The sequence below is a fragment of the Zootermopsis nevadensis genome, unplaced genomic scaffold (assembly GCF_977971745.1).
Source record: "Zootermopsis nevadensis isolate Lab colony 2312 unplaced genomic scaffold, Znev_1.0 Znev_ptg000020l, whole genome shotgun sequence".
NCBI classification, from domain to species: Eukaryota; Metazoa; Arthropoda; class Insecta; order Blattodea; family Termopsidae; genus Zootermopsis; species Zootermopsis nevadensis.
Window position 1 is genome coordinate 15,973,174 of NW_028259152.1, and position 16,479 is coordinate 15,989,652.

Below are 16,479 nucleotides of genomic sequence, written 5' to 3' on the forward strand. Positions count from 1 at the left end.
GTTACGTAAAATAACGAGAATTTCTAGACCATACTTACGATAATCTGACCCTGAAGAACGAATCCGCAATACTTCCGCATTTAAAAGTAGAGCCCAAATCTACTGAAACTCAAGTATAAATAACAACAACAACATTCTAATCATCAGTGCTCTGTTATGATATCGGATGCTGGGAGATTATTTAACTGCGACGAGCGCAGGAAGTACGTATGACCCTAGGTCATGTCTACCTCAGTTTGGTTATGGAACTAAGGAGGGCGATTCCACGCAACAGAATGAGAAATTAACTTCATGGACGATGAATATCCAAGCATGTACCCCACACTTGAGATGAACGCGGAATTAAGCCGAGGTCCAGTCGTTTTACACTGAAAGGTCTTCCAAAAGACCAGACATGAATAAGTACATTTTTATTTATCTGCTTATCTCCACACCAAATAAATATTTTCTTAATCATTAATTTTGTGTAATATCTGTGTTCTTGAAAAGTCGGAGACTTCTAGTACAAAATGGCGATGTTACACAGTAAAGAATCGAGCGAGTAACGATGCTGTATTGCTTTATAATATTTCAGTTTCCGGAGTCAAAGACGATGGTTCGATCGGAAAACACTTTCGTCGCATAGTTGAGTATCCCCACACCAAACGCCACAAAAAACTTCCCTTGACAACCAATTTACGGAGGACAGCTATATCAAAGGTGGACAAGTTAAATGTACACGCCTCAAAACATTTGTAACACACATAAATTTTAAAGGGCTATATATCAAAATATAGACGTTCCGTTATGCTCACAAAGAACATCCCCAAATTTACGAAAAGCAATATTGAATCACCCTGTATATGTGTGTATCCCATCACGTCGATGGATCGAAAAAACTCATATTTTGGGTCAGGTCAATAGAAACGCTTTCGTAAGAGGTCATATCAATACAAACACATGAACTTTTGCTGGCACTGCACCCCATGGACACATGAGGCGTAATCACGAAAACACATCAATACCGCGTCGCAACCCTGGGCATACACAAACACATACAACGCGTCACATTCACACATAAATAACGGGTCACATTCGTGGAACGGCATAAAAACTGGTCGCGCGCACGCCAATTTTCTGCACAACATAAATAACTGGTTACATCAGAAGAAATACGTATGATAAAATTAAGAAGTCATAAACAAGAAAACATAAACAGCTGATCCTATCCTTGGAGTCAAACAAAACACGTCATCTCAGTGGAAACACAAAAGTAATTTAAGATTTCGCCCTGATGATGGAGGCAGTATGACCTCTGAAACGTTGGTTAACATCGACCAGACTACACAGCGCAATAACCCAGAAGACGGAAATCTTCATACTCATCGCCCTGATGATGGAGGCAGTATGACCTCTGAAACGTTGGTTAACATCGACCAGACTACACAGCGCAACAACCCAGAAGACAGAAATCTTCATCGCCCTGATGATGGAGGCAGCATGACCTCTGAAACGTTGGTTAACATCGACCAGACTACACGGCGCAACAACCCAGAAGACAGAAATCTTCATACTCATTGCCCTGATGACGGAGGCAGTATGACCTCTGAAACGTTGGTTAACATCGACCAGACTACACAGCGCAATAACCCAGAAGACAGAAATCTTCATACTCATTTCCCTAATGACGGAGGCAGTATGACCTCTGAAACGTTGGTTAACATCGACCAGACTACACGGCGCAACAACCCAGAAGACAGAAATCTTCATACTCATTGCCCTGATGACGGAGGCAGTATGACCTCTGAAACGTTGGTTAACATCGACCAGACTACACAGCGCAATAACCCAGAAGACAGAAATCTTCATACTCATTTCCCTAATGACGGAGGCAGTATGACCTCTGAAACGTTGGTTAACATCGACCAGACTACACAGCGCAACAACCCAGAAGACAGAAATCTTCATACTCATCGCCCTGATGACGGAGGCAGTATGACCTCTGAAACGTTGGTTAACATCGACCAGACTACACAGCGCAACAACCCAGAAGACAGAAATCTTCATCGCCCTGATGATGGAGGCAGCATGACCTCTGAAACGTTGGTTAACATCGACCAGACTACACGGCGCAACAACCCAGAAGACAGAAATCTTCATACTCATCGCCCTGATGATGGAGGCAGTATGACCTCTGAAACGTTGGTAAACATCGACCAGACTACACAGCGCAACAACCCAGAAGACGGAAATCTTCATACTCATCGCCCTGATGATGGAGGCAGTATGACCTCCGAAACGTTGGTAACCATCTACCGGACTACACAGCGCAATAACCCAGAAGACAGAAATCTTCATATTCATCGCCCTGATGACGGAGGCAGTATGACCTCCGAAACGTTGGTAACCATCTACCGGACTACACAGCGCAATAACCCAGAAGACAGAAATCTTCATATTCATCGCCCTGATGATGGAGGCAGTATGACCTCCGAAACGTTGGTAACCATCTACCGGACAACACAGCGCAACAACCCAGAAGACAGGAATCTTCACCGCCGTGAAAACCTCAAATCTTACAAAAGAAATTTAATTTGTTATAAACCAGAAGTGTCTGGCGGAGGCACCTACTCAGAGATTTCGGGCTTCATCGTCGGGTATCGCCTCCATATCCAGGATGAAGTTACTTCAAACACGAAGGCATAACATAAATTAATACTTTTCTACGAAATGAAGAATAAAAAGTCGTCCTTGTTAGGTTTTCGCTGCTGGTGTTCAAACAGATGCCCGAGAAAGAACTTGGATTCACATTTATCCTTCGGCGGAAGGAAGGATTGGTCCCAACATATACAACGAGTCTGAACTCTAAACTGTGGGGGACACACCTCAAACTATATTTTTAGAATGGATTTCATCCCACAAACACGACCCCGTCTTCCCCGCCTCATAAAAGCATAAATAAACGATATTTAGTAGCCATGTTTCTGGGAAGTGAGCTACGTCGAAACGGCCTGCGTGGTACCCGCTGTAACCATGGAAATACCTCAGTCAGAGCAGACAAATCGATTACCAGGGTCCGACGTGCAGTGTACGTAAGTAGTAATTGGGTCAGAAAATCATATCCTTCGTCACTGATAATCGAATACGTCAACACTTGAAGGCGCTGACGATGATAATTGGATGAAGCTAAATTTAGAATCTTCGTTGCAACACTTTGCTCGAGTATGAGTGGAATAATCCATAAACTGCGAACGGGTTTTCTGAAATTGAAAGAAAAAAAAAGTCCCAGTTTTAAGACGCCTCGTCGACTAAAGAAACTATTTATTTAGTGTTCTGTCTGACGACAGGTCCATATGAACAGGATCCTTCCATCCTTTTCTCGGACTGGGACCTGTTCATATACGTTCTTGGCAGATGATCCAGAAGTGGTTTGCCATTGCCTTCTTCTGTGTGTGAATGGAATAATTGTTGGGATGCCACGGAGGAAAACTCCGTGTTGCCTAGACCACGGCCTTGCCCAACACAAGTTATAAATTCGGGCACCGCCAGGCATCGAACCCGAGACCCCAGGATTACAAGGCCAGCGTTCTGACCGCTAGACCACCTCATCTTATTATTATTTAGTGTTCTGTCTGACGACAGGTCCATATGAACAGGATCCTTCCATCCTTTTCTCGGACTGGGACCTGTTCATATACGTTCTTGGCAGATGATCCAGAAGTGGTTTGCCATTGCCTTCTTCTGTGTGTGAATGGAGTAATTGTTGGGATGCCACGGAGGAAAACTCCGTGTTGCCTAGACCACGGCCTTGCCCAACACAAGTTATAAATTCGGGCACTGCCGGGAATTGAACCCGAGACCCCAGGATTACAAGGCCAGCGTTCTGACCGCTTGACCACCTCATCTTATTATTATTTAGTGTTCTGTCTGACGACAGGTCCATATGAACAGGATCCTTCCATCCTTTTCTCGGACTGGGACCTGTTCATATACGTTCTTGGCAGATGATCCAGAAGTGGTTTGCCATTGCCTTCTTCTGTGTGTGAATGGAGTAATTGTTGGGATGCCACGGAGGAAAACTCCGTGTTGCCTAGACCACGGCCTTGCCCAACACAAGTTATAAATTCGGGCACTGCCGGGAATTGAACCCGAGACCCCAGGATTACAAGGCCAGCGTTCTGACCGCTAGACCACCTCATCTTATTATTATTTAGTGTTCTGTCTGACGACAGGTCCATATGAACAGGATCCTTCCATCCTTTTCTCGGACTGGGACCTGTTCATATACGTTCTTGGCAGATGATCCAGAAGTGGTTTGCCATTGCCTTCTTCTGTGTGTGAATGGAGTAATTGTTGGGATGCCACGGAGGAAAACTCCGTGTTGCCTAGACCACGGCCTTGCCCAACACAAGTTATAAATTCGGGCACTGCCGGGAATTGAACCCGAGACCCCAGGATTACAAGGCCAGCGTTCTGACCGCTAGACCACCTCATCTTATTATTATTTAGTGTTCTGTCTGACGACAGGTCCATATGAACAGGATCCTTCCATCCTTTTCTCGGACTGGGACCTGTTCATGTACGTTCTTGGCAGATGATCCAGAAGTGGTTTGCCATTGCCTTCTTCTGTGTGTGAATGGAGTAATTGTTGGGATGCCACGGAGGAAAACTCCGTGTAGCCTAGACCACGGCCTTGCCCAACACAAGTTATAAATTCGGGCACCGCCGGGAATCGAACCCGAGACCCCAGGATTACAAGGCCAGCGTTCTAACCGCTGGACCACCGTGGCGGCTTCTAAAGAAACTAATAAAACATAATTCCGACCTCGAATAAGGAAATTAATGAACGCCAGTCGGACACATCGAAACAGTAAACCAATCACAGATTACAATGATTATCATGACCACCATCGTCATGCGATGACACCCGATATCCGTCCATAAGCGTCACTGCATATTAACCCCGTAGAAATTGCATCTGAAAATAATGTGTTACGTTAGAATCCTCCTCAAGATGTGGGATCTTCTAGAATGGCCGACTTCTGTAGTTCAACGCAGTCAGAATTTCATTTAAATACGTTTGAAATGACTGCGATAAGCTTCCAGTTGCACCAATAATCATCGGCGCCACGTTCGCCTTTCTATTCTAGATAAGTTACATGTCAATCAGAAGATGAGAGGCAGAACACAGCTTCACAAAACAGTTCGTTACAGAGTCCAAAGAGCCCGCCATCTGTCTCAATCCTGAGGCAGATGAATCCAATCAATTTCCACGAGATCCGTTCGAATACTGTCCTCCCACGTACACCCAGGTCTTCCAAGCCATCTGAATTTCAGTGAAAAATTAAAAGTGGTCCAAATTTTTAAATTTATGCGTACGTTCCTGCATTCTTCCCCGCACTCCCCACAGACTGGAAGGACGGCGTACCTATGGTCCAACGGATACTTTTCCAAGCCATTTTCGTGGCCTCAGAAGTCTCACCTTCAAGGTCGTTTATCCACGTAAACAAACTATAAATCGAAGGATTTGACGATTTCACGGAGGTGAATCGGAAGATTTCTGTCTTCTGGGTTGTTGAGCTGTGTAGTCTGGTAGGAGTTTACCGACGTTTCAGAGGTCATACTGCCTCCATCATCAGGGCGGTGAGTATGAAGATTTCTGTCTTCTGGGTTGTTGCGAAGTGTGGTCTGGTAGGAGTTTACCGACGTTTCAGAGGTCATACTGCCTCCATCATCAGGGCGGTGAGTATGAAGATTTCTGTCTTCTGGGTTGTTGCGAAGTGTGGTCTGGTAGGAGTTTACCGACGTTTCAGAGGTCATACTGCCTCCGTCATCAGGGCGATGAGTATGAAGATTTCTGTCTTCTGGGTTGTTGCGAAGTGTGGTCTGGTAGGAGTTTACCGACGTTTCAGAGGTCATACTGCCTCCATCATCAGGGCGGTGAGTATGAAGATTTCTGTCTTCTGGGTTGTTGCGAAGTGTGGTCTGGTAGGAGTTTACCGACGTTTCAGAGGTCATACTGCCTCCGTCATCAGGGCGATGAGTATGAAGATTTCTGTCTTCTGGGTTGTTGCGCCGTGTAGTCTGGTCGATGTTAACCAACGTTTCAGAGGTCATACTGCCTCCATCATCAGAGTATGAAGATTTCTGTCTCCTGGGTTGTTGCGCCGTGTAGCCTGGTAGGAGTTTACCGACGTTTCAGAGGTCCTACAGGGCCTAACAACCCAGAAGACAGCCATCTTCAAACCATAAATCATTAACTTCCATCCCGTGCAAAACAGGCAAACGCCTCAGGAAATAGCTTAATCTCAGACCGATTAAATTTACCGTATTCTCCCTCTAACATCGCCCTCGCATTAGTGCCAAAGCAAACTACAAATTACCTAACCTCTCCCAGCAATCATCGCGGTCAACCGGTCACCACGCCTTGCTTTCGCTCCACTTAAAAACGCCGTTCTTTTGTCGACGTTTTCTGAGTTGGACATAGGGGAAAACCTCCATGCCCTCCTTTCACCTATCTTCCTCCATATTAAAAACTCACTTCAACGTCCACGCCACAATGCACCAAGTGGGCTCTGAATGAACTAGGACAATCTTCACAATCTCGAACGATCTCAATTCGTCTTGATCTATTCTCACGACCACCATAACCCCCCCCCCCCAAAGAAAAACTTTATATCGGTTCTTTGTAAACAATATGATAGGACACAATCCCTTATCGATCGCATGGCAATCTGAAACGCATACCAGACTACAAGGCGTTTCAATTTTTCATGCTTAAAAATTCAAACTGGGGTAAAGTTAATTTAGTGCATACGAGGTGCGATCGGAAAGTTTCTAGACTGTGTCAATAGAGGGCGAACCGGATGTAGTACGAGCTTCTGCCGCTAGGGGGTGCGGCCTACATTCATAGTGAATCAGTGTGCCAGCCGGCATCATCGAATTAGCATTTGTTTCTTTGTTACGGGCGTTTTGCTAGTGCATTACACCGACCCTCCTGCGATTTCGGAATGGCGTGTGCATCAAATTTTGCCAAAGACTCGCCAAAACGGCTACGGAAACCTATGAAATGCTAAAGCAAGCATTTGGGGAGTCCGCAATGGGTCGTGCACAAACTTTTGTGTGGCATTCACGTTTTAAAAATGGCCGAACCTCTGTCGATGATGACGAGCGTTCTGGACGACCATCTTCGAGCACAACGCCCGAAAATGTTACGAAGATCGACGTCGTACCATCAACGACTTGTGCGACATTGTTGGGATAGGCTATGGGACCTGTCAGCTGATTCTAAAGGAAGAACTCCACATGCGACGCATCCTGTCTGAGGACCAGAAGCAGAATCGACTTCTCGTTTGTCAGGAGCTCAAAGATCTTGCAAGAACCGACCCCAACTTCCTTTCTAAGCTCCGTGTGACTTCTTCCTCTTCCCAAAGATGAAAATTCAGCTAAAGGGAAGGAGATTTGAGACGATAGAAGAGATTCAGGCAGACTCGCAGATGGTGCTTGAGAGGCTGACAAAGAAAGATTTCCAGGGATGCTTCCAGGCTTGGCAGCGGAGCTGGGATCGTTGTGTTCACTCCCAGGGGAACTACTTCAAGGGTGATGGATGAATTTAATACCTGAGATAAGTGTACGGGTTTTTATACGCGCAGTCTTGAAACTTTCCGATCGCACCTCGTAATGTGTATTTATTGTCTCTGTCGTAGAGAGAGTAAAAATCACTTTCGCGACATTGAGGTGCGGTGAAACAGAAATTTCTAAAATTACTTCTGTTGCAGCATGGAAAATGCCTCTTGCTGCGAAAACTATTCCAGTCTTTTGGCAAACACACATATTAAGAAAAATAAAAAACTGCGAATGATCACCTACAGCGAGATTCACGAAAATCCGCTCTTCATTCTCACACGACAACTACAGAGAAACCGCGGCGAACGCTAAACAAATCTGTAATCAGACGTTACCACGTGACTCCACAGAAATTACTTACGGCATTGAGTCTGCATAGTTTTTAGCCGGTCACTGCCTTTTCCTAGCGGACGGACATTCGATATGTAGGATTGTCTGGTTTCAGAGGTCCTTAATGCCTCCATCATCAGGGCGAACACAGAAGACATCCATCTTCCTAAGATTTAGTAAGCGTTTTTTTATATCCGTAAAAACAAATGATCACGAAACATTCTTACGTATTAAAAACAGCTCATAATTTAACGAGTTTCTTTCACAAAATTCGTTAAATAAAACGAAACTGATAAATCTAGTATGTCCGTCTTTATGACGTATACCTGAAACTACTGAAGAGATCTACGCCAAATCTGACATTGAAATTCTACAGTAAAACGTTTTCTTAGATTCGACTAAACAAATCTCTCCCCATAAAATTACAGACATTAATACTGAGCAGATAAGCAAATGGGACATACCAAATGCATCGTTAATTGTACGCGCCTACGCCACGTGGTTAAACTCTATAATTTTTCTTAACACGTACTACGGGGGCAGGAGAAGAAGGTTCTCTTTACAAACTAGACATCTAAAATTTCTCAGCTGGTCAAATTATTCAATTTCAACCACTTCAGACAGTATAACGTCACGTATAGAATTCAAAATGGCTGCGTAAGTACGACAAAACTATTCTGAATTCTCCTGACATTAACATGCCATCAACAAAATCATTTCTTCGCTGTTTATCAAGTCATTTTATGACGCAGTACAAAATTAGGTACAATAATAAGATGATTATGAATTATACATCAGATTACGCATAAGAAGAAGCACTAATACGGGGGTTCTCAACCCACAGTCCGCTGACGTGTTCTGCGCGGCCCGCGTATGTTTAGTTATCATCCAAAACAGATATACAGGGTGATTCGAAATGTTAGGGCGAAACTTAAGGAGCGTATAAAGGGACTCAGAGAGAATAACTTTCGAATAGGAATCAACGTCCTCCGAAGTTATCCTGAGTCAGTCGAGGCCATTGAAGGTAGGGAAGTCTGATAACATACCGCTGAAATAATTTGTTTTGTAAGATTGATAATGTAATCATTGTACATTAATAAAAAACAAAATTAAGCTAGTACGAGAATAGCAAAATACGACAAAGTTACGAAACTGTTCTTTGTGCATTAAAATCTAAGTGTGACTCCAATGTTAAGTTATTTCTGAACATTCGACGTCATCATCTCAACACATCGATCGGAAGTTTGTCTCTACGCGGTACGCATTATTCCACTGTCAATTCAGTTACAACCTTGGCCTCTAAACTGCACGCGCGGTTCACGGCAGCTTCTGTTTATTTATTTATTTGGTGTTCTGTCTGACGACAGGTCCATATGAACAGGATCCTTCCATTCTTTTCTCGGACTGGGACCTGTTCATATACGTTCTTGGCAGATGATACAGAAGTGGTTTGCCATTGCCTTCTTCTGTGTGTGAATGGAGTAATTGTTGGGATGCCACGGAGGAAAACTCCGTGTTGCCTAGACCACGGCCTTGCCCAACACAAGTTATAAATTCGGGCACCGCCGGGAATCGAACCCGAGACCCCCAGGATTACAAGGCCAGCGTTCTAACCGCTAGACCACCGTGGCTCTGACGTCTTCTGTTTACTCCAGAATAAATTCCCGTAAAGCAGCGATAGTCCCGCATACAATGCATGATCGATTACCACCAGATACGGGTCTAGTGCATCGTAAGAGGTATCTGTGGCCCCCGTGTATAGTGTAGTTTCAACCTGACATTAACAAAGGAAGCGACTCCATTGCCTTGTCTCTTGAGTCAACAAACAGTGAGATGATTGCATTTCAATGGGTTCAGGGCACCGAGGAAAATCTTGTGTATGCGAACTTGCGACGTAATTAACATTTGCTTTCGTGTAACAAAAGCAAAACGAAGTACTACCGCGAGGCATTTTGTTCTTTCAATATGAGGTCGCTGTTTGGTTGCTACCTCGGAAGATCACTTCAGGGCATCACACGGAATCGTAGTCTACTGCAATTAACTAATTTTCCATCCTAAATCAGACAGTGGGAGGTAAAATTACAAAGAAGACAATGTATACCGAATATCGCTTACGTTTCGGTCTGTATCTCTTACATTTTATTTATTTATTTATTATTGACTGCAAATGGGTTTATACCCGGTGGCAGTGACCTACAATAAGATACAAAACAATGAGACACAACAGAACAATGAGATACATCAACACAATGAGACAGAACAAAACAATAAACAAAAGGACACAACAAAAACAATAAGACACAACAAACAATGAGATACATCAACACAATGAGACAGAACAAAACAATAAACAAAAGGACACAACAAAAACAATAAGACACAACAAACAATGAGATACATCAACACAGAGACAGAACAAAACAATAAACAAAAGGACACAACAAAAACAATAAGACACAACAAACAATGAGATACATCAACACAATGAGACAGAACAAAACAATAAACAAAAGGACACAACAAAAACAACAAGACACAACAAACAATGAGATACATCAACACAGAGACAGAACAAAACAATAAAAAAGGACAACAAAAACAATAAGACACAACAAACAATGAGATACATCAACACACAGATAGAACAAAACAATAAAAAAGGACAACAAAAACAATAAGACACAACAAAACAACACATCCCACTCAAAATCAACCAACTCATAAATTACAAAACCATCCAACCTAAAGTACTTAACTTAAAAAAAAATTAATACATATTAATTAATAAAAACGCCTAAGAAGCATTTCCACAAACATGAACTCTCAGATCACAGCCATGAAGCAAAAGTAATGAACATCACATCCAAAATGTCTGGCAATTTTTATGAGAACGGTGCGCAGTTCATCATCAGTTGCCACGCACTGGGACATTTGCAAGGTTCTCAACTACTCAAACAACTGATCCCTTCTGACAACCCTCCGTCGGGCTTCTTCCTACAGAAGACACAAAACGACGCCGGGAAATTTACAGTGGGACCTCAGTAAACCATGTGACAACTTCAAACCCTACTTAGCACTTAACGATGCCCGGGATACTTAACAGCGGGTCTGCCTACGTTGCGGTTAGCCGAGGTTCGATTCCGAGTCAGGTTGCTTTTCTAACGTCTATAACCGTTTTAGAGACCTGAATATTCCATTTCCTTTTTGAAGTCTTTGCATGTATTTATCTTCTCTTCTTTTATTCGCAAGTACAAAATAAACATTTCCCCTTAAAAGCATAATATTTCAAAAACAAACACAAAATCAGAGACACGATGTACTAACAGTAAGGGAAATGCGACTTAAGAAAAAAAAACAGCTCAAGTTCCTGAACTGCTTAAAGACAGAGTCACAATAACCGCAAACCACTCATTCGTTCTCGAACGTGAATAAAAGATAGAAAATTTAAAAATTCAGAATTAAAAAAAATGAACTAATTTTCCTGGTCTCCAAAGCCATCGATTTAAAGCAGTGGTATTCAACCTTTTTTTGTTCGCGTACCCCCAGATTTAATTTATTTTCAACTTCGTACCCCAAAAGTTGTTGGTGTATAATTCTATGTATAAAATATACATCTAAAATAAATTAAATAAATTACATTACTGATTATTTATCATAAAATAATATATATATTTTTTTAAATTTCACGTACCCCCTAAGATATCTTCGCGTACCCCCAGATATAATTTCTTTTCAACTCTGTACCCCCAAAGTTGTTGGTGTATAATTCAAGTTATACATAGTATATAATCTACATCTAAAATAAATTAAATAAATTACATTACTGATTATTCAGTGTTTATCATATTTTTTTTTAAATTTCACGTACCCCCTAAGATATCTTCGCGTACCCCAGGTTGAATACCACTGATTTAAATTATCACTTACTGTACGCACATTCGCTACCGTCACTTCCATGAGACGAAGAATCAGTTCAGCGTCGACATCCTCAATCCGGCCAGAAAGCCAGGGGGTCCACGCCACAGCCCAAAACCGGAGCCGAATCGGAGGGTTTCAATCGACCTGGTTCCCGTGAAGTGTCGAGGGCCTCCACCAAAAAAAGACGTCAAGGCCGCGGTCCTTAAGGGCAGCGGGACGATTTAACTTCACTGCAGTGTTTAGTGATCCACGCGGTATCCCACCTGATTTGTATTCAGGAGACACGCGGATCGATACCGGCCGGGTACGAGCTAACGCGACTTGAATGCGCAACCAGATTCTGATTTAGGGGCTTTTTGGGTACACCTGCACGTGATTAATTCTTCGCATACTTTAAAACACTTAAGTTATATGTTCTCGACTACGGAATAGGTTTACACATGCGCACATCACTACTTACGATAAATACTGGACCCACTACGTCAGAGATATTAGGAAAAGAAAAAGAAATTTTATTCTCGGATTAGATTGGGCTTCTTAAAGCGAGGCAGGTTCGGAAAGTGGCTGATCTGCAGTTATTGTCAGATATTTTAAACGTACATCAAAGGACATAGAAACTGCAACACAATGTATTCCGTCAGAGTTTTTTTTATTTGTAGTGTTCCGTCTGACGACAGGTCCATATGAACAGGATCCTTCCATCCTTTTCTCGGACTGGGACCTGTTCATATACGTTCTTGGCAGATGATCCAGAAGTGGTTTGCCATTGCCTTCTTCTGTGTGTGAATGGAGTAATTGTTGGGATGCCACGGAGGAAAACTCCGTGTTGCCTAGACCACGGCCTTGCCCAACACAAGTTATAAATTCGGGCACCGCTGGGAATCGAACCCAAGACCCCAGGATTACAAGGCCAGCGTTCTAACCGCTAGACCACCTCATCTTATTATTATTTAGTGTTCTGTCTGACGACAGGTCCAGATGAACAGGATCCTTCCATCCTTTTCTCGGACTGGGACCTGTTCATATACGTTCTTGGCAGATGATCCAGAAGTGGTTTGCCATTGCCTTCTTCTGTGTGTGAATGGAGTAATTGTTGGGATGCCACGGAGGAAAACTCCGTGTTGCCTAGACCACGGCCTTGCCCAACACAAGTTATAAATTCGGGCACCGCTGTGAATCGAACCCAAGACCCCAGGATTACAAGGCCAGCGTTCTAACCGCTAGACCACCTCATCTTATTATTATTTAGTGTTCTGTCTGACGACAGGTCCAGATGAACAGGATCCTTCCATCCTTTTCTCGGACTGGGACCTGTTCATATACGTTCTTGGCAGATGATCCAGAAGTGGTTTGCCATTGCCTTCTTCTGTGTGTGAATGGAGTAATTGTTGGGATGCCACGGAGGAAAACTCCGTGTTGCCTAGACCACGGCCTTGCCCAACACAAGTTATAAATTCGGGCACCGCTGGGAATCGAACCCAAGACCCCAGGATTACAAGGCCAGCGTTCTAACCGCTAGACCACCTCATCTTATTATTATTTAGTGTTCTGTCTGACGACAGGTCCAGATGAACAGGATCCTTCCATCCTTTTCTCGGACTGGGACCTGTTCATATACGTTCTTGGCAGATGATCCAGAAGTGGTTTGCCATTGCCTTCTTCTGTGTGTGAATGGAGTAATTGTTGGGATGCCACGGAGGAAAACTCCGTGTTGCCTAGACCACGGCCTTGCCCAACACAAATTATAAATTCGGGCACCGAACCCGAGACCCCAGGATTACAAGGCCAGCGTTCTAACCGCTAGACCACCGTGGCAGGCATTCCGTCAGAGTATCCTACTAATTTGTGGCTTTAATAAACGCACCAATCCTAGTATGGGGCAGGAACGATTTGACCTGTTCACGCCTAAAATAACACCAGTCAATATCAGGGAACTCAAAACTTTTTCCCACGTAGATCTGATTTTTGTTTTTTGCGATCAAAATACGTTTTATAGGTATGATTAAATAAAAAATTGCAAATAACCTTATTATTAAAACCACCTGAACAAAGCCTGTAGCAGGAATGGCTTTTTCGAGGATCGTATTGCTGCCTAGCAACTCATTTGTTTTCCTTCCCCCATGTTCACATGTGATTGGATACCATGGAAATGCAGGCTTTCCTCATTGCATTGGTATATTGTATATTATTATTTCAGGAAAGTGCACTGTGTAAATTTTCGTAATTAAAATCGCTGAGAATAAAAGGTCCGACTTCATTACTTATTATTTATTATTGACTGCAAATGGGTTTATACCCGGTGGCAGTGTCCTACAATAACATACAAAACAATGAGACAGAACAGAACAATGAGATACATCAACACAATGAGACAGAACAAAACAATAAACAAAAGGACACAACAAAAACAATAAGACACAATAAACAATGAGATACATCAACACAAAGACAGAACAAAACAATAAACAAAAGGACACAACAAAAACAATATGACACCCAAACAATGGGATACATCAACACAATGAGACTCAACAAAACAATAAACAAAGGACACAACAAAAACAATAAGACACAATAAACAATGAGATACATCAACACAGAGACAGAACAAAACAATAAACAAAAGGACACAACAAAAACAATATGACACACAAACAATGGGATACATCAACACAATGAGACACAACAAAACAATAAACAAAGGACACAACAAAAACCATAAGACACAACATACAATGAGATACATCAACACAGAGACAGAACAAAACAATAAAAAAGGACACAACAAAAACAACACATCCCACTCAAAATCAACCAACTCATAAATTACAAAACCATCCAACCTCAAGTACTTAACTTAAAAAAAAGAACTTAATACCACCAAGACATAAGACAATAACTGTAATGTATTACAAACGTCATGAACTGATGCACTCACACAACAATACAATGAGACACAACAATACAACATACCACACTCAAAATAAAACATCTGACACACAATAAAAAAACACACATCCACTAATTAATCACAATACTTAAGAGTGGAATATAAAGTCCGCTCTCAGTACATGAAAATTTTATCCCAAAGAACTACAGCCCTTCATCACTTGGAGACTAAGACACTTCACTTCACTTATCACCATTTATTCCCAACTTAATAACCCTTAGCTTGTAACTACTTTTCTGACCCTCTTTCTAAAGGTGCCTAATTTACAGGGGAAAGACTCTAGCACGCCTGGAGGTAATTGGTTCCAGCTTCTTATGGTCCTATTTACAAAGGAATATTTGCCTACATCCGTTCTTTGTTTCCTAGTCCTAATTTTCCGAGTATGATCGTCCCTGCCCAGGTAGCATGGCTTTAATAATCTATCCTCTATCATTTTCCAAGCCCGGCCCCCCGTGTATGCTTTGAAAAGGGCGCACATTCGGGCTATCAATCTACGCTGTGCCAATGTTTCCCAACCAGATTCGTTCGTGAAATTAGCAAATTTAGCCGCTCTCTTCTGCACCCGATTTAGTGCTCTTACCTGTCCTTCCCTGTAAGGGTCCCAACACACAGCTCCATATTCAAGTATCGGTCTCACTAGCGACGTATAAGCTAAACGTTTCGTATTGTTATTTCCCTTTTTTAGTATACGCATTACGAAATGGAGAGCCTTCCATGCTTTAATTAGTGTATAATTCACATGATCTGCCCAGCTCAGATCACTGCGAATAAGTATTCCTAAGTACTTAAAGCTATTTGCCTCTGGAATTAATTGATCCCCAAAAAAGTAACTCAGCTTATCCTTCACCCTAGCTCTATTGAAGCTGACTGCTTTACTTTTACCTGGATTTATCTTCATTTCATTTTCTACCGCCCATTCCCATAATCTATTCATATCTGTCTGTAACTTATCAATGTCACTACTATCCATTATTTTCCTGTATACTATACAATCATCAGCGAAAAGCCGTATATTTGAATCAATGTTTTTCCAAATATCATTAACATAAGCTAGGAATAGCAAGGGACCTAATACGCTCCCTTGCGGCACTCCTGACGTTACCCTGACTTCATGAGATAGCTGTCCTTCCACTCTTACTCTTTGCGAACGTCCTAAGAGAAATTCCTTTACCCATAACACTACCCTCAAGTCCACACCGGTTGCAGCAATTTTTGTAATCAGCCTATCGTGTGGGACTAAATCGAATGCCTTTGAGAAATCTATTATAACCGCATCAGTCCTGATTCCCTCGTCCAATGAATCAGCAACATCTTGACAAACCGTGACTACTTGACTTTCGCATGAGTACCCTGGTCTAAACCCATGTTGACCCTCATATAACCACTCACTCCTTTCCCAGACTTGCCTTAGATACCCTGCTATAACGTGCTCCATTTGCTTGCAAACCACCGAGGTTAAACTGACCGGTCTATAGTTCCCAACTACCGATCGATCTCCCCCTTTATAAATAGGGACCACTATAGCTTTCTTCCAGTCCCCTGGGATAGAATTGTTGTTCATCGTTACCTCCAGCAGACGCGCAAGGTATGGAATCATTGCTTCCCCACCTAACTTTAAAATTTCCCCGGGGATGCCATCTGGTCCGACGGATTTATTTTTCCCGATTGCTGCTATC

General features: G+C 42.6%; 1 protein-coding gene across 3 annotated transcripts in view; it reads right to left on the reverse strand.

Annotated features, from left to right (window-relative positions):
* The window catches only part of LOC110829690 (protein phosphatase 1 regulatory subunit 14B), a 144,929-nt gene that overhangs the window by 13,504 nt on the left and 114,946 nt on the right, over positions 1 to 16,479 (reverse strand). The gene's annotated exons all lie outside the window — the stretch shown is intronic.